This window comes from Onychomys torridus, chromosome 21, assembly GCF_903995425.1.
Source record: "Onychomys torridus chromosome 21, mOncTor1.1, whole genome shotgun sequence".
Taxonomy (NCBI): Eukaryota; Metazoa; Chordata; class Mammalia; order Rodentia; family Cricetidae; genus Onychomys; species Onychomys torridus.
Window position 1 is genome coordinate 3,912,572 of NC_050463.1, and position 25,648 is coordinate 3,938,219.

Genomic DNA, 25,648 nt, shown 5'->3' on the forward strand with positions numbered 1-25,648 from the left:
TTCTGGAGATTTTGAAACTATTCAGACTGCCTTCTTTGCAGTCTGCTAAGACATTACCTTCTGTGTCTCAGGTTCTTTCACCATATACATTAAGCAGACTCCCATTCAACATTTGCACTTTTCCACAAATTCACATTCAACATATCTTGCTTTATACTTTTTAAGGAAACTCTACAGAACTATAGCAAATATATTTATATTCTTATTTAAACTTACATCATGGACATTTCTTTACTTCTTACAAGCTTATTCTTCTATAGATCTATACATAGTTCTATTACTTCTTATACTTATTTACTTATAGGTCTATTTTACACACTTATACTATTAAGCAAATCCTATTACTATATGTACTACATATCTTACAAACTTATATTCATAAGAACTATTAAGCAAACTCTACTGGGCTACCCTTAGCATATACTTCTTTTTTTAAGATTTATTTATTTACTATGTATACAGTATTCTTTCTGCATGTATATCTGCAGGCCAGAAGAGGGTGCCAGATCTCATTACAGATGGTTGTGGGCCACCATGTGGTTGATGGGATTGAACTCAGGACCTCTGGAAGAACAGTCGGTGCTCTTAACTGCTGAGCCATCTCTCATATAACATATACTTCTTACAAGCTTATTATAGGACTACCTTAAATCTTTAATTCTTACAAGCTTATAATAGAACTACCTTAAATCTTATTTCTTTTTTCCAAAGATTTATTTATTTATTATGTACACAGAAGAGGGTGCCAGATCTCTTTACAGATGGTTGTGAGCCACCATGTGGGTGCTGGAAATTGAACTCAGGACCTCTGGAAGAGCAGTCAGTGCTCTTAACCTCTGAGCCATCTCTCCAGCCCTAGATCTTTACTTCTTAAATTTACATCGTAGCCATTTTTGACATATCTTAAAGAAATTCTATAGATCTATTTTACAAATGTATATTCATAAGAACTATTAAGCAAACTCTACAGGGCTACCATTAGCATATATCTAACATAGCAAATACCTAAAGATTTCTTAACACTTAGAAGAGATTTAACATTTTCTAACAAGACAGAATAATTTTCTACTTTTTACCCATAATTATCATCACTATCTGATAGAGAATTACATATTCACATGGTTGGGCTTGCCCGGCGGACCGCCTAACTATTTCCGGTGTAGAATAGCCATCTCCGGGTCAGACATCTCGCGGGACCGGGACTCTGTGGCCTTGCGTGTTTGCGTAAAGCGCGCGCGCAGCCATGTAATCTATGCGCATGCGTGGAGTACCCACAGGAGTCCCTGTACGCATGTGCGGCCCAACCTTTAAAAAGCCGGCGCCATCTTGCACGAGGCTCTCAGTCTCTCTCTGTCCTCTCTCCCTTCTCTCCTCACCCATGTGTGTGTTTCACGCAGGCCTGTCACCTCTGTCCACTTTAATAAAACTCTCCCGTGGTCTTGTCGTGTTCGGGACGTGTTCCTAGCGCCGCTTAACTACTAACACTATCTTTATTAGATTCTCTTAACTATATAGGAAGTATGCAAATCATTTCTAAAGTTCAGAGCTTATCTTTCTGAAAGTTCTTGAGAAACAAGAGTTTAATTCTTAAATGGCTCTCTCTTAACTCTGGAATTTAGTGACTTCTGTTGCTAAACCTTTCAGATGTTTTGTAACAACTCTATTAAGAGCTATGTCAGTTTACAGCAAACTCAAAAGGAAAGAAAGAGGAGAGAAGAAAAGCCTTGTAAGGAATATTCTATTTCTGAATTGCTTATCTGGCAACTCAACAGACAATTTCCCAACAGGAGAAGATAGTTGTCTAAATTGGAGTGGGGTTCCAGACCTGGAGCTTTCAGCAGTTCTGAAAACATTGCTGAAACATTTTAAACTTTCCAGCAGTCTGGAGTCTCCTTACACTCCTACTGCCCCCAGACTGCAAGCTGGAACCTCAATGTCAAGAGCATTGATTTAGCTGATTTTTACACTCATCACCAAACTCTGATACAATTTTCCCCTTCTTAATTTTTTAAAGCTGTATTTGCCATGAGTTCTTTAACCATGCTGATGTTTCTGATAAGTTTTTATTAACCCAATATTTTCACCAAAACTGCTACTATTCAAAGGAGTCGAGAACATAGATCTTCTTTCATGAAAAATATCTTTCATTAGCTTACTCTGAGGAAAAGCATTTTTATGATTTAGTATTTCCCCTTCATTAGCTTTAACCCTTGATGTAATTGTTAATGGTGATATTTAGCATTGATTTCTTTATAAGGAACTTTCAGGTAAAGCAGCTCTGTTTGAAGACAGCTAGATTTTCTGAAGTTTATAATGCAGTCATTTCTTTTTGAATGCCTGTTTCCTTGTCTCCTTATTAGATTTGCAAAGGAATCATTTATTGCAAGATATTTGTTTAAGGGGCAAAGAATTTTATTTGCGCATAAGTTTCATTCATATCTGAAACAATGTTCAGTGTATAAACCGATTTATCTTGCTTTCTTAAGGATTTTAAAGTGGCTTCTTTGCCCTTATAGGTAGCTTTTTGTCATCTAACTACCATAAAAACTTTGCACGGCTATTAGGGTAAATAAGGCATTTTCCCAAAGGAGCCCGCCCCCAAACCAAAAAGCTCCAAGTTCTGTTGTAAAGGCTCCATTTTAGGCTCTATCCCAGTAGAGAAATGTATTTCTGCTTAGTGGAAAAATATTCCTGCTTAGCTCGTACAGAAGGCTTCCACGTTGTAAAGCTAGCTCGCAGCTCTTGGAAAAACAAGCCGGATGGCTGAACTCTGAGAGACCCTCACTCCCCAATCCATGTGAAACAAGCCAGATGGCTGAACTCCGAGCGACCCTCACTCCCCAATCCATGTGAGCCAGCTGGATGGCTGAACTCTGAGCGACCCCACTCCCCAACCCATGCGAAACTGCCCTATAACAAGCCTGCGAGCTTGAGCTTCGGGGTCTTCAGTCCTAAGCTTGACTGATTGACCCGTGCACACGTAAAAAAGAAATAAACGGTTTCTGTGTGACCCGATATCGGAGTGAAGCTTCTGGTTTCAGCGCCGACTCTAGCACTGTATTCTTACAGTTTTTTCTCAGAACTAACATTCAGCAAACTCGTTGACCATTTTCCTCCTTCTTATTCTTTTAAAAGCTGTATTTTAAGTTACTATGAATGTCTTTTCAAGCTGAAAATTTTTTCTGGGGTCTCCATCTTTACCGGAAAAACTACCTTTTCCAGAATGCATTTCTCTTATATCAGTCCATTGTTTCAAGCTACCTTACGGACTTCATTTCCCATAGTTCTTTTCAGGCCTGGGAGTCAACTTCCAGTTCTCTTTTACTGGGCTTGCTTTCAAAGTTTTTGTCTGGGAGGTTTGAACCAAGCATTTTATGTTTTCAATTATGGGACTGTGAGACAAAAATGCTTTCACCCTAAAACTAAGGCCTAAGATTTCTCCTTTTAGGAATAGGCCATGAGTTACTGAAACCAGTCAGTCCAGATTCCAGAAACCAGGAAGTGTAAAAGTACAGAGTCACAAGGTAATGGCTGCCAGACTATGGAATGTCCTCTCCCTGGTTTCCAGGGTAACTGACTACAGAAATCTCCCCACCTGAGGGCAGCCAATGAGAAATGGTGGCAGGCAACCACCCCCATTAGAAGTAAGATTAAGCCATGATTTCTAGAAAACCCCTAGAAGTGAGACAATCAGAATTGTACCCGTACTAGCACCCCTAAATGATGTAACCCTGTGGTTTTTGCCTTTAAAAACTGAGCTTGCACAGAGGCGGGCACTTCCTCCAGCCTCCACTGTGTTGGATCTGCTGGACAAAGTCCCTGCCTAGGCATGTATTGCTTTTGGATATCCAGAATTAAACCTTCCTTTTGCATTCCGGCGTGCTCTTCTTTGGTGGTCTTTCTGGGGGTTGCGATCTGGGCACAACAGGACATCGGGAGATTTCTGTTCTCTCAGAGCTAGCCTCAACAGGTGTCTCTCCTTTATCAGACACTGGCCCCAAATCAGTACTGCATCTGCCTTGTTAGCTCAATTTGAGGTGAGCATTCCTGATAGTGACTTTTCTTGGGGCTTGTGTTTTTCCTTAGCCAGTCAGTAAAAAACAAAAGCATTTACAACAGAGCTTTTCCATAGCTCCTCCAGAGAGATTTTCTCCCACTGATAGATCTTTTCTCATTTTGCTTGGCCCCCTCCACCCCCCAACTCCCCCAACCCCATCTTACCCCCCCCCCCCACCAGATGCAGAGCTTCAGCTATCTCTATTCCTCTGCTAGCTGCCTCTGAAGGTAGGGGCTTTTATTTTCTTTCCCCAAATCTGCCTCAAACGCTAGCAGCTTTCTGGGGAGGAATCTGTCCTTCTCTGGTTCTTCTTCAGAAAAGTCTTTCTCTCTGACAGTTCCCAGTTTGGTCTCAGTTTACTTCCTCTGCCCCAGAAACAGTTTTTGACACTACAGTTGCAGCTTTCCCTGCTACTGAAGGTAGAGGCTTTCTGTCTATTTTGTTTTCAGAGTCTGTGAGCTTTGTGTTCATAAATCAAGCTTAGCAAGGGAGGATTTTGTTCCCTAGGTCCCAATAGGACAGGGGTCCTGCCTCATTAGGCCTTTCCCCAGACCCAGTTCCCCAGCAGCTTGCATTCCTTTGTCCAGACTCTCAGAAAAAGTTTATCTCCAGAGGCAATCACCCCTCAGGGCTCTGCTCCCTCACCTCACCAGGAGTCAGTTGAAAGAAAGCTTTGCTCAAAAAGATGCTTTCTCTGATAGAAAAGAACTTTACTCTTTGTTAGTTCGCCATTCTGCCCTGGCTGGGCTCTTTCCCCAGATAGCATTCCTGACTCAACAGCCCAACTGCAGATGCAATTCAGCTTTACTGCTTTCCCAGAAAGGTCCTCTCTCTGCTAGGAAAGCTTTTCTCAGCGAGATTTCTTTTTGAAGCTGTGGACACTGCCTGGCCACACCTAACAACCTGGAACTTGCAGGAAAGCAGGTGAGTGTGCTGTTCTGGCCAGCTTTAGCTTTGTTTGTTCATTAGCAGTTTTCCCCTGGGTCCTGCACCTCCTTGCCTCAGGTCTATGATCCAGGAAGTTATTCACAACTGCAGAAACTCTAGTATCTCCAGAATGCACTCAAACTTGGAGGCACTGGCCAAGCCCCTCTCCGTTGTTGGTCAGAAGCAAAGATATTGTTGCGGTAGCGCCCGCGCTACCACCACCCGTTTACCATGTCTGAGCGAGGGGCTGGATCGAAAAACAGAGACAAAAGACAGCGGGTCATTCATGCCAGGGGATGCCAAATGCCGTTTATTGAAGAAGGGAGGGAACCTTAAATACAGGTTTACAGCACAATGGAGAAACCCCGGAGGGCAGAAGTTCGCTACTGAATGTTCTACATTCTTGCATCTAAGCTGTTTACACCAAATGCAGGATACACAAACAAAGAACCTCCCTTAAGCAATTCAGGAGGGTGGAGACCGGCAGGGAATCAGCATCGGGAGGACATCTGGTCAAGGTCAGGCAAGCAGGGCGCAGTTACCCAATTTGGGAGTTCCAGGACACTTTACAGATATAACTCTTAATAGAGAGTTTCAGCTCATTGCTTCAGGGGATCTTTGCATTAGGGTAATTAGAAAAACCCTTTCATTCTGACAAGTGCTCACTTAGAAACAAAACCCTTGATGCCTCAGCTCAGCTGTAACTGAAAAGCTTGGCATTTTTGCTTTGCCCACATCAACAGTTTCCTGCCCTATTGGGCTCTTTATGGCTCTTTACCTACACTTTCCTAAGCATTTCCCTCAGGGGATTCTGACCTCTGCCTTTTACTAGCTTGAAGAGACAGAGCTCAGAGAGGTTTTTAGGAACTCATCCCTGCCTGTTCCAATTTAGATTAAATAAATGTATTCTTAGTGCTTCCTTCTTGCATTGCAGGGAGGATTTTTTTTTAATTTTTTTAAAGATTTATTTATTATGTACACAGAAGAGGGTGCCAGATCTCATTACAGATGGTTGTGAGCCACCATGTGGGTGTTGGGAATTGAACTCAGAACCTTTGGAAGAGCAGTTGGAGCTCTTAACCTCTGAGCCATCTCTCCAGCCCCAACAAACCTCTTAAGATAGCAAAAACCCTCTACATTCTGTCTCTTTCAAGCTTTAAAAATCCTCCCTGTTAGGGCTGGAGCGATGGCTCAGAGGTTAAGAGCACTCACTGACTGCTCTTCCAGAGGTCCTGAGTTCAATTCCCAGAACCCACATGGTGGCTCACAACCATCTGTAATGAGATCTGGCACCCTCTTCGGTGTACATAATAAATAAATAAATCTTTTTTTTTTTTTTTTTTTTTAAAGAGGTTTGTTTTTCCCTTAGAGCTAATCACAAGTGATTCCCATAGTAATATTGAAAAAGGCTCCATTTTAGGCTCTATCTCAGTAGAGAAATGTATTTCTGCTTAGTGGAAAATATTTCTGCTTAGCTCTTACAGAAGGCTTCCACGTTGTAAAGCTAGCCCGCAGCTCTTGGAAAAACAAGCTGCTTGTGGCAGAACCACCTTGTAAAACCTCCTAAAAGCCACAAGATCCAGCCGGATGGCTGAACTCCGAGCGACCCCACTCCCCAACCCATGTGTGGTCCAGCCGGATGGCTGAACTCCGAGCGACCCCACTCTCCCACCCATGTGTGGTCCAGCTGGATGGTTGAACTCCGAGCGACCCCACTCCCCCACCCATGTGAAACTGCCCTATAACAAGTCTGCGAGCTTGAGCTTTGGGGTCTTCAGTCCCAAGCTTGACTGATTGACCCGTGTGCACGTGTACAATAAACTGTTTCTGTGTGACCCGATATCGGAGTGAAGGTTCTGGTTTCAGCACCAACTCTAACAATATCTCCTGGTGATTCTAATTTTTGTACTTCTGAGGAAGGAAGCTAAAGGCTTTAGTTTTACGTTTTTAAGAGAGCTTTTAGTTTGAGAAAGATTAAAGCTCTTTAGAGAGATTTTACCAATCTTTTTAAGAAAAGCTTTTTGTGGTGGGTATTGTGTTCCCTGAAATATTGTGTGTTCCCCAAAATAAACGTATCTGGGGTCAGAGAACAGACAGCCACTAGAACAGAGCCAGAAATGGTGGCTAGAAAATGGGAAGAGTAAACCATAACAGAAGTTGGGCAGTGGTGGTACACACCTTTTAATCCCAGCACTTGGGAGGCAGAGCTAGCCAGATCTCTGCGTTCAAGGCCACTTTAGAAACAGCTAAGCATGGTGACCCACGCCTTTAATCCCAGGGAGTGGGGGCAGAAAGAAAAAGGTACATAAGGCATGAGGACCAGGAACTAGAGAGGAAAAAGCATGTAGTTAGTTTAAGCTTTGGAGCAACACAGTTCAGCTGAGATTCATGTGGAGGAGGACTCAGAAGCTTCCAGCCTGAGGAAACAGGATCACCTGAGGAACTAGCAAGGTGAGATAGCTGTGGCTTGTTCTGCTTCTCTGATCTTCCAGCATTCACCCCAATAACCTCCCTCGGGTTTGATTTTATTAATAAGACTCTTTAGGATTCCTACTACAGCTTTTAGTTTAAAGGAAAGGTTTTTGTTTTTTTTTTTTTTTCCTGAAAGAGAAAGACCAACTTTTCCCAAAACTTTTGACCTTTAAACTTTTTGGTTTCTTATACCCGTATTTTTGCCTCAGGGAGAAATCGCTTTCTCCTGCTGCTTGGAATTAGCAATTCAGCTGTCCTGACCAAAAAGCTTCCATGGGAAACCTTTTCCTTTTCTGCCCAATAAGCTCAAAGAAGAGCTTTTTTTTTACTACCCGTAAAGCTCAAAGAAAGATTTTTTTTCCCAGTTTGCGTTCATAGCACCCAAAGTTAGAAAACTGAAGTTTTTCTGTCTAGTTGCCAAAATTTGGAAATATTTTTTTCTACATGATTTTAGACTTCTAAGTTTTTCCTACACTATATTACTACACTATATCTTATACTTATTTTTCACAGATAGAAATTAAGAAAGAGATAGAAGGTAGAAATCTTCATAGAGATTTTTGGGCTGCAGCATCAGACATCGTTCCAGTCTGGTTTTCCTTTTCTCTCAAACCCTCTGCCTTTATTAATTTCTCTACTTTCATTTCAACATTGGACTGGCCACTTCAACTGGCAGGTCCTTACTCTCACTTTCACCAAAAAACTCTGTATAAAACTAAATATTGCTATTATTTTCCTTTGTCTTTAGTCCTGTTTTGTCTTTAGTCCTTGTTCCTTTATCTTTAGTCCCTGTTCATAGTGCCATTCTGTAGGATGGCTACCTACCAACTACATAGTTTCCCAGAGTTTTCTTGAGTGAGAGCATCAGGAAATATTAGCAAATACAAGATAGCCTTCAGAGGGCCTGGAACCTATTCCAATGGGCTCTGACTGCCTCTGCCCTAAGGTATTTATAGAAACATCAAGAGGCGGCACAAAAGACTTCTCCCCAGCACAGCCAAGTGCAGACCATCTCAGACACCTGCACTCAGGCCCATGGTCCAATCATCCTCTCTATGCAGACCTGCTGGGTAAAGCCACTAGGAACCTGAAAATGGGCTCCCACACACTGGCTGACATCAAATTCACTATGTAGCTAGGGATGACCTTGAACCTCTGATCCTGCTCCCTCCCCCTCCCATCAGATGGAGCCCAGGAGCAGGGTGCTGTAGTGGTTTTATGCAGCAGCCATCTCCTGTATGTCATTTGGGTGAGTCTTCTGACTCCTGACTCCATCTAAGAGTTCCCACTCTCCTTCAGCATTCCTCTGCACTGTTTGGGCCTCATTTTTCCCTTATGTTCTGGGAGAGGCTTGTGGCTTCTGAGAACATCCCTGTCCACAGACCTAACTCATGGAGCATTAACAAACTTGGGTTTCAGTGAGGAAAATGCAGGGGTCAGTTGAACACCCAACAGGTGCACCAGGCTGTGCCTCTACCTCTGTCCCCTACCATCTCATTGCAGGGAAAGATGGATGAGAACATGCACTGCATTCTCAGGCAGATCCTGCAGGTGCAGCAGTTGCAGGCTTAGGGTCAATGAGGACAGGGATCAGATGTTCAATATCCATCCTTCACTTCTGCAAGCAGAAGCCTCAGGGACAAACTACCTCAAGCACCAAGGTGATGAAACTGACTCATAATGTACTAGAAGGCCAGCCTGGCAATTTACTAATGATACCCAGATGATCCCATAACCCTACACTCTCTGCTTCCCACCCACTGGCCCTCTGATTCCCATCATTCATTATCTGATGTGACTCCCCATATGCCACCTATATTAAAAACCATCCACCCAGGAGTATAAACTCACTGCAAGAGGGGTAAATAACTGATATTAAGTGGGGGCAGGGGTTGGGCACGGAGTCCAGAAGAAAGTCTTATTTTCTAGATCCAAAACACAGTTGTGGCAATAAACATGAGTGCAATGCAATTGCTACAGAAACCGAAGTATGGGTGTGGCTCAGGGGTAGATACCCTGCTTTAGATATGCCACTGAATGGCTAGAGGCATGCTTTACGGTTGGAGACTCTGCCTAGAATCCACCATGATGGGCTAGGGGCACAGCCAAATGGGATCCTTTCCCTAGAATCCCCCAGGGAGGGGCCAAGGTCATGTCAGATGTGAGTCCTTATCACATCCCTAGAGTCAGTGGTACTTGGGACAATGGAGCCATAGTTGAGGCATACTAAAGTCACATGCAGACTTTATTCACCTCCTCAGAAAATATACATTCTGAGGTTTAAGAAAGGTCACATAAACAAATTTATCCTGACTTCAAGCAGTATACAAGCACTAGGACAAGCAATATGTTACAAGATCATTTTTTTTTTCATAGAGGCATAAACATTTAATTGAATAACTACATCAAGAAAGAATGATTAATTTGAAGTAAATTCACTCCTATCCACTACACCTTGGAGAAGCAAAAAACACATTCTGAGGACAATTTTGTGTTTCTTAAGAAACCAGGGTCACAAGCTATTTGTCTGGTTTTCTTGGCATGTTCTTACAAGATCTCAGAATTCTCACCTGACTACATTCCTGGACTATATTCTGTCAAACATGAATCAAAACCTTATCCAAGACCTACTAATCCCAATCTTTGTATGTTTATCTTCTTAACCCAGGTCCTCACCCTGAGCACCTTTACTTTGGGAACCCTAATTTCTGTTGGTTTTTATACTATTTGGTGTTCTAATCCACAGGGAAAAACCAAAGACTTAGACTCTGTTCCAATTTAGATTAAATAAATGTATTCTTAGTGCTAGCAGAAGGAAGTCAGTCTTAGAGGTAAGACAACATGGTGTGTGGAAGGAAGGAAGGTGGAGTTTTTAGGCAGACATCAGAAAGGTGAGTATTAGAACTATCCATGGAATCCATAGCTGGACAGGGAAAGTGTTTTACTTCCTTCAGTTGTTTCTTCCTTTCCTGCTAGACAACAATAAAAAGATCAATGTATCATTTCCCATAGCAAAAAAGAAGTTTTACATAAGCAAAGGCAGCTATCCATACATCACAGCCATTGTCCCATTATTATCCCACCTGCAGGCTACTAGGAGCCAGAGCAAAATGTCAATGGCACTTATGTCGTGCCTGGCTAAATTAAGTTTCTTTAGCTACCACAGGGGACCTATGTAAACATTCTCATCTGAGAACCCTAATAACTGAATTAGGTAAGTTCTTTTCTGAGCAGGCAAAAACAGTGCCATTAGGTTAGGGCTGGCTGACATGGCCTCATAAGTCCAAACTGGTTTAAATTTTAGTGTTCTGATTCCACCTTCAAATTGCCGGCATGATGGGCTAGTGCCATCACAGAAGGCTGGAAAACTATTGGCTAAAGTTGTGCAGCTAAGAGAGGTGTGGGCAATTCGAGGTGTGCCTTATTGAAATTGTTAATACCTGGTGATGTATATCCTATGATATTATATGTTGGAAGTATGTGATCTGCTTTTTTATTTTAATTTTATAGGGAATTACAGTTAAGAGATTGCATGACTCTCAGAAGGGACTTTGAACTTTGGGCTTTATTACATTATTGAGACTGTGATAAACTGTGGGGACTTTTGAAGTTGAACTAAATGCATTTTGCATTATGATATTCAAGCTTATGGGGACTAGGGAGCAAAATATGTTGGTTTGAATGTAATTGGCTCCATAATCATACAGGGAGAGGCTGTTGGGAGCTTTGTTGGAGTAGGTATGGCATTGTTGAAAGAAGTATGTCACTGTGGAGGAGAGCTTTGAGGTCTCATATGCATTCAAGTTATACCTAGTGTCTCAGTTTACTTTTGATTGCCTTGGGATCATGATGTAGCCAGCACCATGTCTGTCTGCATGCTACCATGCTCCCTGCTAGGAGTGATAATGGACTGAACCCCTGAAAGTATAAGCCAGCCTCAATTAAATGTATTCCTTTATAAGAGTTTCCATGGTCTGGACAGGAGAGATGACTCAGAGGTTAAGCTCACAGACTGCTCTTCCGGAGGTCCTGAGTTCAATTCCCAGCAACCACATGGTGGCTCACAACCATTTGTAATGAGATCTGGTGCCCTCTTCTGGCCTGCCGTATACATGCTGTATACATAATAAAAAAATAAATCTTTAAAAAAAAAAAAAAAGAATTTCCATGATCATGGTGTAGTGTCTCTTCACAGCAATAGAAACCCTAATTAAGCATTAAATCAAGCTTATGGTCCCATGTGCTCAAAGAACTAATAACTTTTATTGGAGCACACCAAGGATTAATCACACCTTTTCTTCCCAGAATTCTCTTCTCTGCTTGTCCCACCTATACTTCCTGCCTGGCTACTGGCCAATCAGCATTTTATTTATACAGAGTGATAGCCACAACAAAACTTATCTGGGATCAGAGAACAGAACAGCCACTAGATATAGAGGCCAGAAAATGGTGGCACTCACACCTTTAATCCTATCACTTAATCCATCCAGATCTCTGTGAGTTTAAAGCCACACTGGAAACAGACAAGTATGGTGACTGTTAAGCAGAAACGTATATAAGGCATGAAAGCCAGGAACTAGGGTCAGCTAAGCTTTCAGGCTTTCGAGAAGCAGTTCAGCTGATATCCATTTGGATGAAGACTCAGAAGCTTCCAGTCTGAGGAAATAGTATCAGCTAAGGAATTGGCAAGGTGAGGTGGCTGTGGCTTGTTCTGCTTCTCTGATCTTCCAGCACTTACCCCAATACCTTGCTCCAGGTTTATTTTCATTATTAAGACCTTTTAAGATTTGTGCTACATCTCTTACTTCTCTATGTCTCAGTTTCCTATGTGGCTGGTTTCACAAAACCTTACCATCTTGGAGGTTCTTCAGTTCTTGACAGTAAAAGGAGGGAACTCTCCTTTTGGGGGGGTGTTGCTGAGGATCAAACCGAGGGCCTTGCACTTGCTAGGCAAGAGCTCTACCATTGAGCTACATCCCCAACCCCAGGAACCCTCCTTTTTGTCCTTATGATTTTCCTGGGTCTCTTGGGTACAGCTCTGGGCCTCATATGTCCCATCATCTTCTCTATAAAAACCCCAGACTGCTGTTTGGCCATGGCCACCTGGGCCTTGGTCATGTGCCTCTTGCTCTTCATTAACAATACCTCATGCTGTGCCTGTTGCCCAACCTAACTGAGGCTCTAGGGACACTTAGAACCCACCCCCAAGAGGCTAGGGTTGTCCAGCTTGTCCCACCCAACCAAGCTGAGCTTATGGCATTCTACTTCAGGGAAGGCTGTCAATTCTCACCTGAGCACAGGAACATTCTGGTCCTGTCATGCAGCTCTACCACTAGCTATGTGTCCCTGGATAGGTAATTAAGCCTCTCTCTGTCCTACCTTCCTCACTCAGTGATGCAAGCGTATGATCCAGATATTTAGGAGGCTGAGGCAGGATTAGTTTGAGAGCTGTAGTGTGAGTTCAAGGGCAGCCCAGACAACTGAGAGTGACTCTGCCTCAAAATACACACACACAATCCCTTGTAATGAAGTATTTTGTTTGTTCATTTGCCTTTTGTTGGTTTGTTGGCTGTGGGATGACTCAACCCTAACAGGCCTAAAGGCCAGCCGGCCCAAACCAGTAATAAGATATTCTCTATGAACCAACCTGGGTCTGCCTCAGGGCCTTAGAAACAACAGCTGAGACATGATTTGAGATGACTTAGACCAATGAGAGGCAGCCATCTCACACCAGCAGATGCATATTCATCAGACCTCCCCCAGGGCATGGTGGAGGATATATAAGGCTTGCCTCTTCCTGAATAAACTGAGCTTGTTGTTTCATCGTCCTCCCAGAGTCTGTGTTGTTGACTCTGCATCTAATCGCCCCCTCCCCCAAAGGGAACAGTACAGGACCCTGCCACATCTGGTACCCAAACAGGGACCTGTTTGTCTCCCTTTCCACATGTGCAGCACTGGTTAAGCACCCCCTTGAGCGGTGTACTTCAATGAGTAGGTCCTTCTATATTGTGTGCTTTCAGTCCCATTGGCAGGTAAGCACTGGGACCTCCCCCCCACACTTCTTGTTGTTGTTTGTCAGGAACCAAACATGAACCATGGAAAGTACTAGCTAGACCAAAGAACAAGTCATAAGCCCCTTCCCAGAGCAGTAACCAGAGGCCTCCAAAGATAAGAGAACATCCCACAGTCAGGTGCCGTGACAGCTGAACATAAAGAGCATTCCAGGGTCAGGTAGCCTAGCAACAGAATAAACTGCCCCTGACCAGCGACCTTAGCTGACATCTCACAGTTGCACTATCTGCCTCACACGTCTTGTACCCCTTCCATGTTCTACACGCCCCTTTTCCCTTTCCCTCCTTCCTGCCCCTTCCCCTCTCATGCTATATAAGCCATGTGGAGAGAAATAAAGTTTGGTGGCTTGATCAGAATACTGTCTTGTTGCTGTCTCTTGTGTCGCCCTGTCCTTTCATTCTCTCCCACAGGTGGGTTGCCCTTGTTGAAACCCCACTGGCTGGGGCAGTTTGTCTTATTTGTGAGTGTGTCTGTATGGTAGGGTGATACATACTTTTATTCAGGATTTCTGGGTGTTTCCATATAAGGGCTAGACCATCAGGAAATAGAGCCATGGTCTCTGTTGTCTGTCATACTTTCTACTGCTGTGGGAAATTTCCTCCCTCACTATAAAGAGGCCCCTATTGGAGCCCTCAAGTCCCTCCTAACCAGCCAGGGGCTCTGGGCTACAACATCAGACTAGAAAGGTTTTGGATGGAGGCTGTGGTGCTTGCTCCATGGATCTCTTCAGAGAACATGTGGGAATCTGATATTTGGATGAGAGTTCTATTCCTGGCCAAAAAAGGGGAAGTGGCCTTGGGAGCAACCCTCCAGTTGCTTTTTATACCCATTTTGTTGCCTGTAATTGTTGGTCTAAAGTCCTCCTTTACTGAGGAGGTCATTAAGGCCTACAATAAGCACTACCAGGAACAATGTAACAGCAACTTTTTATCACCTTCATTCCAACCATGACTAATATTTCCTCTGCCTCTGCTGACAAGGAGATGGATGAGAATAGGTGTAAAGGAAAATGATAGAAAGAGAGAGAAAATTAGTTCAGCAGAATCCAAGCCCACACCAGCAGTCCCTCTCACTGCTACCCCCATACTTTGAGTGGCTAACCCACCCCCATTGCAGTATCCATGGGATGATTTACCTCAGTGTTTGCCTGCTGAGCCACCTGCTACTTCCCAGCCTATTCCATCTATGGTGTCACATATGCCCACTATGATGTTTCCAGTTAATGTAGGCCCCAATGTGGCCAACCGGCCATGGATACCTACCCCTCATACAGACTTGTTTTCTGTTGGTCCATAAGGCTGCTAATGAATCGGGTCCTGACTTGCTGTATTTTGAGCAAGTCCTACACTAATGGGCAATGCATTTGCAGACTTACTATGACTGACACCATTTGTTGTTGTGTTGGAGCCTGTGGTCTTCCTTAACTGGTACATTGCCTATGATGACCAGGCTGAGGCTCAGGCTTGTTTGAATACATAGTTCAACATTGCTGTTTCTCTTGAGATGCTCATGAGCCAAGTATCATATGTTAAGCCTGTCACACAAGCTCAAATTGGACAACACACTTATTTCCAACAGGTCTCAGAATTGGCCTTCAAGGAATTTAAGTCTTGCACTTCTCATGACCCATCTGTGTACTTTTGCAATCTCATCCAGCAGCCAGGGGAGTTGTTCACCAACTTCCTCATGCAGGTTAATGAAGCAGTGGAGCAGAGGGTGTATCCTGGCCCTACTCAGGAGATGCTGATTAAACAATTGACATGGGAAGGGCTTAATACCCCCACCTGCAATGCAATAGCTTCCATCCACATTGAGGACATTCATAGATAGGTAATAACTACTAGAGATCTTGATCTAAACAGCAGCCCAATTGCTGTCCTCATAGCCTCCCTAAATATCCTCCTTGCTGATTAATAGAATAGGGAAGAAACTCAAGCTGCCCCTCTGATTGGACATCCTGGGAATGTGGCAGACCTGGTCTTCTTAGGGGGGCTGCCCCCAGGCTAAGCCTAAGACTAGATGCCCAAAATGTAAAAAGGTTTCCACTGGGCCAAGGACTGCCACTCACAACTGGAGGAGGCCAAGATTCCTTTAAACTCCAGATGGAGCACTCCTTGGCCCCACAAATAAGAGGAGGCTCTACAAATTTGAAGATCTTTTGGACATTGAGCATCTTCATTCTCCTGTGATGACCATCTTCCTTAATGGGCAGCCTGCTAAAGGGTTGGTGGATATGGGTGCAGATACCACCATTTTAACTGAGGCAAAAAGCACTCCATTTCCCACAATGGAAATTTAAACCTGGCCTCCAAATTAGTTGAGTTGGGGTTCAACAAGATTCCAAGATAACCACCCACTCAGTCCATTGAAAGGAACTTGGCAATTGAAGAGCCATTCATCCTGTCATCTCTACTGTGCCTAGAAACCTGTGGGACAGAGATATCTTGGGGGATATGGGGGCTGTCCTTACAATAGATGATAGGTCCTTCTTTGATGATACTGTTGTCCATGAAAAAATGGTCCTTGCTGGCCAAGACCTGAAGCACAACCCCCAATTCTATGGGCCACTGTCCTCTCAAAGTCCAGTGCTACCAATCAATCAGATCATATTCCATTTAATTGGCTTTCTAATCAAGATGTATGGGTGGAACCGTGACCTATTATTGAGCCTATATTATCAATATTAAAACAGCTGGTGGAACAATAATTATGTACTAGATATATAGAATCATCTACCAGCAGGCATAATACTCTAATGTTCTAATACTCATTATTCCAGAAAAGTCAGCAAAGCATCATCTATTGCAATGACCAGATGGAAAAAATGTGCTTGGTGCCACCAGGCCTCCTGCACCCCAGCACAATTCCTGCTTCCCATTATATCACAATACTAGATATCAAAAACTGCTTTTTCCAGATTCCCCTAGTGCAATAAGATAGGGGTCACTTTGCCTTTACAGTCTAGGAGCCAAACACGCACAAGCCAGCAAAATGATTTCAATGGATAGTTTTTCCACAGGGAATGAAAACCAGTCCTTGATATGTCAATCACATGTTGCTCAGGCTCTAGTTAATGTCCCTAAGATATTGTGCTAGTACATTATATGGATGATTTGCTATTGGCACACCCTGATTTAGCTTATTTACAGCAAATTGTTAAATCAATGATACAAGACTTGGCTTCCTTAAAGTTAATTGTGACAACAGATAACATACAAATAGTACCTCCACTTTCATTTTAGCCTTTTTTATTGCTAAGAATTTCTACCTCATGTCCTTCAAATTAGATATAAAAGACAGATACTCCCTTTTGGAACTACAACAATTATGTGTGACAATAAATTGGCTTAAACCCTTCCTATCTACTCCAGAACAGGAAATGAGGGAACTATTCTCCCTTTTAGAGAGACCTACATGCCCCTCACAGAATGTAGAGCTTACTACCAGGGCCAAAACTGTTCTAGAAAAGGCTCTTAATGTACTATCCACTGCCAGCCTGCAACACCATAAGCCCAAATTGCCCTTGTTAGCTATAATCCTGTAGACACATGAAGGATTCCTGGGAGCACTCTCACAGGCTGGTCCATTAATGTGGATTTACCAGGCACAATCAGGCTTACATAAAATTACCTTGAAGTTTGATCAGACATTTAAAATGGGACTAAAGGTATGAATGCTAGCTCAAAGGACTTATGGAAGAGAACCTGATAAGTTAACTTTCCCATTTTTCTTAAAAATTACAGAGGCTCTCTGGGCAGATTCAATTTCCTTTCAAGAGATGCTTACTGGGTTTTTCTGGAACAATTGACAACCATCTGCCAAAATGATGAATACTAGGGGAGCTTCCAATGCTTCTAATAGAGATACCCATTCACTCAGTACCACTGTCTAAGCCCATTCCTCATGTGACCAGAGCCTTTTCAGATGCCCAAAGACTGAATATGGAATATTGATTCAGAGAAAGGGAGAAGACAAAACATATGCTATTCCAAATCCTGGTTCTGTGCAACTGGGAGAATTACTGGCATTTTTCAAAATCCCAGTGGAGTGTCAAAATGAGCCTGTTAACATCTTTTCTGATAGTCAGTATGCTGTACAGGTGACAAGAATATTGGCATTCTCAAAGGTTAAAGATGCTTTAGAGCTTCAAATAGCCAATACAATGCTCTTAATACCATATGTATTGAATCAAAGAAATAAGCCCTGGTATTTATCACATATGTGGTCATATGCAAGGAATCCTGGCCAAGGGAAACTGATACCATCATCTTAGCAGTGGCTATAGATTTATTAGAACAAGATAACACTACACCAGCAATTTATCCATTTATCATCACAAATCCTGCACAGATTCCTCCCAGAATTGCCAATTTCTCAATGAAAACATCTATATAGGGACTTACTCCTTTAGGAACCCTCCAAAGAGCCTGAGTAAATCCCCAAGGCTTATTGCCCTAGGCACTATGGCAAATGGATGTTACTCACTATGCACCCTTTGGCAGTTTAGAATATGTACATGTAATAGTAGATACCTACTTGGACTTTGTGAATGCCCTGGCCTTGCCTAGAGAGAAGGCTGCTAATATTTGTAAGGCATTCAAGTCAGTAATGCTAGTCATGGGAATTCCTTGGGCCATTAAGACTAACAATGGTCCTGCTTATGTATCACAGCAGTTTAATGATTTTGTGAGTTCATGGAAAATGTCCCATACCACAGGAATTCCATATAATCCACAGGGCCATTGTAGAAAGAACTAATAGAGCACTTAAAGAACTCTTGAAAAAAATAATTTCCTCAGAAGCCAATAGAGATCCCAACCTGGTCCTGATGGAAGTTCTTTCTACACATTAATTTTCTCAGCTTTGATGACAAGGGATTAATCTCTGCTTACAAACATTGAGCTTACTTGCCTCAGGAGACACCATTGCCATTGGTGCATTGGAGGGATTCCATCACCCCCAATGGCAACCTCCTTCTCCCCTATTAACCTAGGGGTGAGGGTATGCTTGTATTTTCCCCATGAAAACCACCACACCAATATGTATACCCTCTAGAGATGTGTGTCTAGCAAGGAACAAGAGATGTTGGCCAAGCAAGAAGCTTCAGAAGGGTTATGTGTGATTTGCCCTGCTACTGCAGCATTAGTAAGAGACATGTCATTGCTGGTATGTAACCCTAGATATCAAGCAATTGCCTCATATCCTACAAGGTCGTTAATGCATCATTAGAAACACTTTGATTGTCACAGTAAATATGACTAGGGTTCCACCCATGTCCTTGGAGACTGAATTTTGGACTAATCCTTCTCCTGTTCAAATGTCTTCTACAACAGGTTCACCAACAGAGGGTGGCCACAAAGGTGACCCTACAGGTTTTATTGGCTCTCAGACACTTAGAGCAAAGTTCTCCTTGAGAGGTAATGCATACATGGCTCATTGAGATACAGAAGGCTACTGCCTAAAGCCCACCATCCAGACGACTCTCTTTGAGGGGAGGTAGTCAATGATGGATAATAGCTTGTTTGGCAAGCCAACCTGAACAGGCACAGTCCATCATGCTGATCTCTCTTGATGTGGGGTCAACAAGGTTAGGGCAATGCATCCTAGCACCCACTGTGCATGTCCCATACAAAATAAAAAGGGGTGGATATGTGGCATGACTCAGCTCTAACAAGCCTGAGGGCCAGCTGGCCCAAACCAGGAATAAGATATTCCCTAAGAGCCAACCTGGGTCTGCTTAAGGGCCTTAGCAACAGCAGTTGAGACACAATTTGAGATCACCTGGACCAATGAGAGGCAGCCATGTCATACCAGCAGATGCATATTCATTAGACCTCCCCCACCCAGGGTGAGGTAGAGGGTATACAAGACTTGCCTCTTCCTGAATAAACTGAGCTTATAGTTTCAACATCCTCTCAGATTTTGTGTTGTTGGCTCTGCACCTAATCACCCCCTCCCCCAGATGTAACAGCACAGGAGCCTGCCACAGTTGGCATTTTGTTTTATGTTGTTGAGACAGTCTCAATGTTTAACTCTGGATCACCAAGTCAGATATATCAGTGTTTTTAGCTCAGGTGAGTCTCAGCAGGAAGAGTGTCATCTCATCATACACCAGACCTATGTATAAACAAGGTTTTGTGGTGAAACCTTTTGTCCCAGTAATTGTGGGTTAGGGGCTGGAGGATCATGAGTTCAAGGTCAGCCTGGACAACACGAACCTCTAGTATAAAAACAGAACTCCCCCCCCCCCCAAAAAAAAAAAAAAAAAAAACAATGAAGAGAAAAAAACGACTGGGACTCAAGGATGGCTCAGCAAGTAAAGGTGCTTGCAGCTAAGCCTAACAGCCTTGGTTTGATCCTCAGGTACCAAATGGTGGAAGGAGAGGACTGTCTCACAGGCTATCATCTGACTTTCCCTCCATATCATACATATGCACAAACATGGAAAAGAAAAATAAATTAAATCTGAATAGAAATATTAGGGGCTGGAGAGATGGCAAAGTAGTTAGAGCACAGGCTGTTCTTGCAGAAAACAAAGGGTTAATTCCTAGCACCCTCATTGCACACACCTGTTGCTTCTCTAAAGGACTGGGAAACCTGGGGGGATGGAGCCAATAAATGAGGTGGAGCAGTCTCGTCAATAGCCAATAGTAATCAGTCTCAGACAGTATATATGCCCTGGAGGTCAAAAAAGATCTCATGAGTAAAGTTCTCTTGCATTCAAGCTGTATACAATTGCAAGGATACACCAGACATAAAAAAAACACGTTTCTCCATAGAAACAACAGTTTAAACATTTAATTTAATATCAGCAAGCAATTTTGATAATCTGAAGTAAACTCACTTCTGTATGCTACACTTTAGAGGAGCACAAAAACCCATTCCAAGAACAATTCCATGTTTTGAAGAAACTGAGGTCACAACAATTTTGTTTTGTGTCCTTGGAATGTTTTCACAAGCACTCAGAATTCTCCTTAAATAATTCCATGATTGGACTCTGTTCCACCAGCTCCCCCTTTTTTTTATTTTTTAAAATCAGGATAACCACAGTGGCTTTCATTTGAGATTTTGTAGAAAAAGCTATTTGATACATGAGTAAACAAGATGAACAGTATTAGAACAGTTAAAGCATTGTGTGTAATAAATACTCTGTAACCAAAAACAGGGATTCAAACTATGTTGAGTACTATTGGTTAACTTTATGGTCAATTTTGCAGAATGTTCCATGAGGTGCTAAGAAGGTATATTCTTTTGTGTTTTGGTGAAATGTTCTGTGGATATCTGTTAGGTACATTTGAGTTATAATGTTTGTTTGTTCCATGATTTTTCTGTTTAGTTTCTGTCTAGATCATCTGTCCACTGGTGAGAGTGGGTTAGTGAAGTCTTCCACTGTTAATGTGTGGGGTTCAATAAATGATTTACTCCTTAGTAATGTTTCTTTTACAAATGTGGATGTTCTTGCATTTGGGGCATAGATGTTGAGAATTGAGATGCCATCTTGATGAATTTTTCATTTGATGAGTATTAAGTGTCCTTCCCAATCTATTTTGATTAATTTTGGCTGAAAGTCTTTATTATTAGATATTAGAATGGATACATCAGCTTGCTATTTGGGTGAGTGGTTTGGAAAATCTTCTTCAACCCCTTACTCTGAGGTAATGTCTATCTTTCATGGTAAGGTGGGTTTCTTGTATGTAGCAAAATGATGGATCCTGTTTTCACATCCATTCTGTTACCTTGTGTCTTTTTATTGGAAAATTGAGTGCATTGATACTGAGAAATATTAATGACCAGTGATTGTTAATTCCTGTTATTTTGATGTTGCTGCTGCTGCTTCTGGTGGTGGTGGTGTGTGTATTTCCCTTATTTTGGTTTGAATGGTGTGAACTTATTTATGTCTTGTGTTTTCTTTGATGTAGTTAACCTTATGTTGGAGTTTCAATTCTACTATCACCTATAGGGCTGGATTTGTGGATATTGTTTAAATGTTTTTCTCATGTAATATCTTGTGTTCTCCATCTATGATGATTAAAAATTTTGCTGAGTATAGTAGTCTGGGCTGGCATCTGTGGTCTCTTAGGGCCTCCAAACATCTGTCCAGGCCCTTTTGGCTTTTAGGGTCTTTGTTGAGAAACCAGGTGTAATTCTAATAGGTCTGACTTTATGTGTTACTTGGCCTTTTTCTCTCAAAGCCTTTAATATTTTTTCCTTGTTCTGTACATTTAGTGCTTTGATTATGACATGGCAGAGGACTTCCTTTTCTCATCCAACCTATTTGGTGTTCTGTAAGCTTCCTGTACATCTATAGCATCTTTTCCTTTTGGTTGGGGAAATTTTCTTTTATGATTTTGTTGAAATATTTCCTTGACCTTTGAGCTGGGATTCTTCTCTTATGTCTATTCCTTTTTTTTTTTTTTTTTTTTTTTTTTTTTTAGGTTTAGTCTTTGCATAGAGTTCTAGATTTCCTAGGTGTTTTGTGTTAAGAATGTTTTAGATTTAACATTTTCTTTGGCTGGTGTATCAATATCTCCTATGTCTGAGATTCTCTCTTTTACCTCTTGTATTCTGTTGGTGATGATTGTGTCTGTAGTTACATTCACTTACCTAGATTTTCCATTTCCAGGATTCCCTCAGTTTATGTTTCTTTAATTCTATTTCCATTTTCAAATCTTGACCAGTTTTATTCATTTTCATCACCTGTTTGCATTTTCCTGGATTTCTTCAAGGGATTTATTAATTTCTTCTTTAAGGGTCTCTATCATCTTCTTACAATTGTACAAAGGTCATTTTCTTGTGCTTCAGCTGTGTTGGAATATCCAGGGCTTGCTGTGGTAGGATAGCTAGTCTTTGATGACACCATATTACCCTGGCTATTTTTAATTTTATTTTTAAGCTGCTTCTAGTCATATGGGTTTGTAGTTATTATCAGTTTACATGCTGATTTCTGATTTCACTAGTTGGGTATTTTTTGGAGTCTGTTTCCTCCCTAGTCTCCTGGCCTGAGTAGCCTGAGGTTCTGATGACTAGCAAGTCTTCAGGCCCAGTAGGGTGTCTCTGGGGTTCCAAGTACCTATGTGGCCTCTGAGGTTCCTAGTAATGCATGAATAAAGCAGAGTTTTTCTGCCAAAGTTGTTGCCTAGGATATGAAGCCCCAGGAAGGGGGTACTAGCATGGCCTCCAGTAAAGCAGAACTCTTCTGCCAGAGTTATTGTACCAGTATATGGCACCCAAGGGATGGGAGGTTGTTGGTGGCTATTGGGACTATGAATCCTTCCTAATTATTAAATGAGCCATCAATAGAAAAAGTTTCTGCCTGTGAAATGGGAAAAGATTGGACAATTTTTGTAATCACAAATTCAGGTCATATGAGAAACTCCCTATCTTGCCATAGTAATCTGCAAATGATCTGAAAGTCCATCAGTTCTTTAACACACGTAAACGCTGATTGTTAGCTAAGGATAATATAATACAGCAACAATCAAATCCATATACTTGTGGATAACAGGTCCCGCCCTGATTTACCAATTGTGCGAGAAGAGTAAGGAAAGCCGGTAGCATTTTTTAACTCTTACGTTGTTAAAAAAAAAAAAAAAAAACCATTCCAAAGATTTATACGTGTGCTAAAATATCTGTAGGTGACAATTTAGTGGAGTAAATAGTACTTTTGAAGGAAGCAAAGGATCCACAGGATAAACAAATGCCTCTTTGGTCTGGATTCAAATAGCTGTTGTTATTTTTTGCCTCTCAAGATAATATGTGAGGACAGCCCAATGCCATCTCTCCTTCTAGTGTTTTAAATGGATTTGTTAGTGCATAATTAGCTCTGAAACATTTTGATTTCACTGAAGTTGCACTAGAAATGTCAATCATACCTCATGAGGTCAGGAAGGAATTTGTAAATGAAGTCAACTTTTTCGTAGGCTCTCCTAAGTCTTCATACAAATGGAGACAATTAGATTGATTAGTAAATTTCTTACCCAATGCCTCAGAGTCATTTTCAGAAAATGGAGGATATGTATGGAAAGGAGGGTATGGTGAGAGAGCTGAATGAGCTGTCTTCAGTATACATATAGGTGATGCGATTTGAACTTTTGATTTTGCCTTAACAAGGAAAATCACCTTTTTGCCTCTTTTACCAATTTTAAAGTTGGATCATAAAGTTTATATTCATTCAAGGAATTTGCTATCACCCCTTCATGATTAATATCCTCCTTACCTTCCTTAGTTAGTTTGATAACAACTTCGTTAATAACCAAAGGACTTAAAATTGAACAGGGAATGTTTCCTTGTTTATATGCCCTTTCAATAGATTTTTGGGCTCTGTCCCATACATCATCTAAAATTTCTTATTCTGGAAATCAGAAGTTATAAGAATAATCAATTTTCAAGGAATATAATATTTGTGATTTTAATACAGTACTCCTCCTTACTTTAAAAAAAAAAAAATGAGCCCGGCGGTGGCACACGCCTTTAATCTCAGCACTCAGTGGGCAGAGGCAGTCGGATCTCTGTGAGTTCAAGGCCAGCCTGGTCTACAGAGCAAGATCCAGGAAAGGCACAAAGCTACACAGAGAAACCCTGTCTCAAAAAACAAAAAAGAAAAAAAAAAATGAAGTAGCTCAACACAAGCTAAAGCCTTCCTTTGTTTCTGTGCCATCATTCTTACCTCCTTCTCTGAGGGTCATCAATCTCTTAACTTGTAGCTGACTTCAGGTTTCTGTTCAAGTGCTACTTTTCATCACTCTAGAGGTAATGGGCCCTGGCAGAATGAAGCCAATAAATGAGGACTAAAGTATCATACAATAGCCAACTTTATTCAGTGCCTCAGACAATTTATACTTTGTAGGTTAAGAAAGGACACATGAGTGGAGTTCATGAGTTCAAGCTGTATACATTGTATGGGACAAAAACATGTTTTCCCATACAGTCATCTAAAGGATAGTTAACACATTTAATTGAATAAGCAGCATCAATACAGAGAAATCTGAAGTCAACTCACTTATCTGCTACACCTGGGAGGAACATAAAACCATATTCCAAGAATAATCCCATGGTTTGAAGAATGTGAGGTTACAAGATTATTGTCTTGCTTTATGTAGTGTTAAGAAAAACATTCAGAATTCCCCTCAAATGACTCCTTTCTAGGACCATGTTCTGATAATACACCTAAATTAAATTTACTTTGATTTTAGGAAAAAAAAAAAAAACACAAACATAACATATACAAAAAGAAAGCTATTTTAAAAATATGGAGTCACACACACACACACACACATCCACACCATTTGCATATCTGGTGCCCAGGGAAGCCAGAAGAGTGTAATAGACATCCAGGACAAGGCTTTGTAAGTAGTTATGAGCTGTCTGATGTTGATGCTAGGAAACAAACTTGGGTACCCAACAGCAACGGTGCAATTGAGTCAAATCCCCAATTGCCAAATATGTCATTATACAGTAGAAGATGAAGACGTGCCATAACTTTCTGTCTTCTATCACTTGGAGGTGATGAAATTCCCTGATATTTGGTCATTGAAAGATTGAATGGATTTCTATTCCGCTTTGAATATACTCTGCACATTGCTTCTTATTGCAATTGTTAACACAGTTCTCTCGATGTAAATAAAAACAACAATAAGATTTAGTTGAGTAGAGATGAGTCCAGATTGTTAGGGAAAGTTCAATAATATGATATATTCCTTTTTATAATTAATTCATTTTTATTTTACATGCATATATGCTTTGTATATATGTCTGTGTGAGGATGTTGGATACCATGGAACAGGACTTACAGACAGCCATGAACTTCCATGTTGGTTCTGGGCATTGAAACAGTGTTTACTGGAAGAATAGCCAGTGTTTTTAATTGCTGAGCCATCTGTCCACATCCCCCCTTTCTTGGATATCTCGAGGCAGAATGTTTTAGCATTTCATCAGTGAAACATCATGACCAAAAAGCAAGCTGGGGAGGAAAGCCTTTATTTGGCTTACACATCTATATTTCTGTTCATCATTAAAGGAAGTGAGGACAGAAACCTAAATGGGGCAGGAATTGTGAGGCAGGAGCTGATGCAGATGCCATGGAGGGGTGCTAATTACTAGCTTGCTCAGCCTGCTTTCTTA

The 25,648-nt window shown here is 41.7% G+C and overlaps 1 protein-coding gene across 2 annotated transcripts in view; it reads right to left on the bottom strand.

The window, feature by feature from the left end:
* LOC118571397 (zinc finger protein 431-like) overlaps window positions 1-25,648 on the bottom strand; it is a 152,678-nt gene that overhangs the window by 103,822 nt on the left and 23,208 nt on the right. The window lies entirely within an intron of this gene.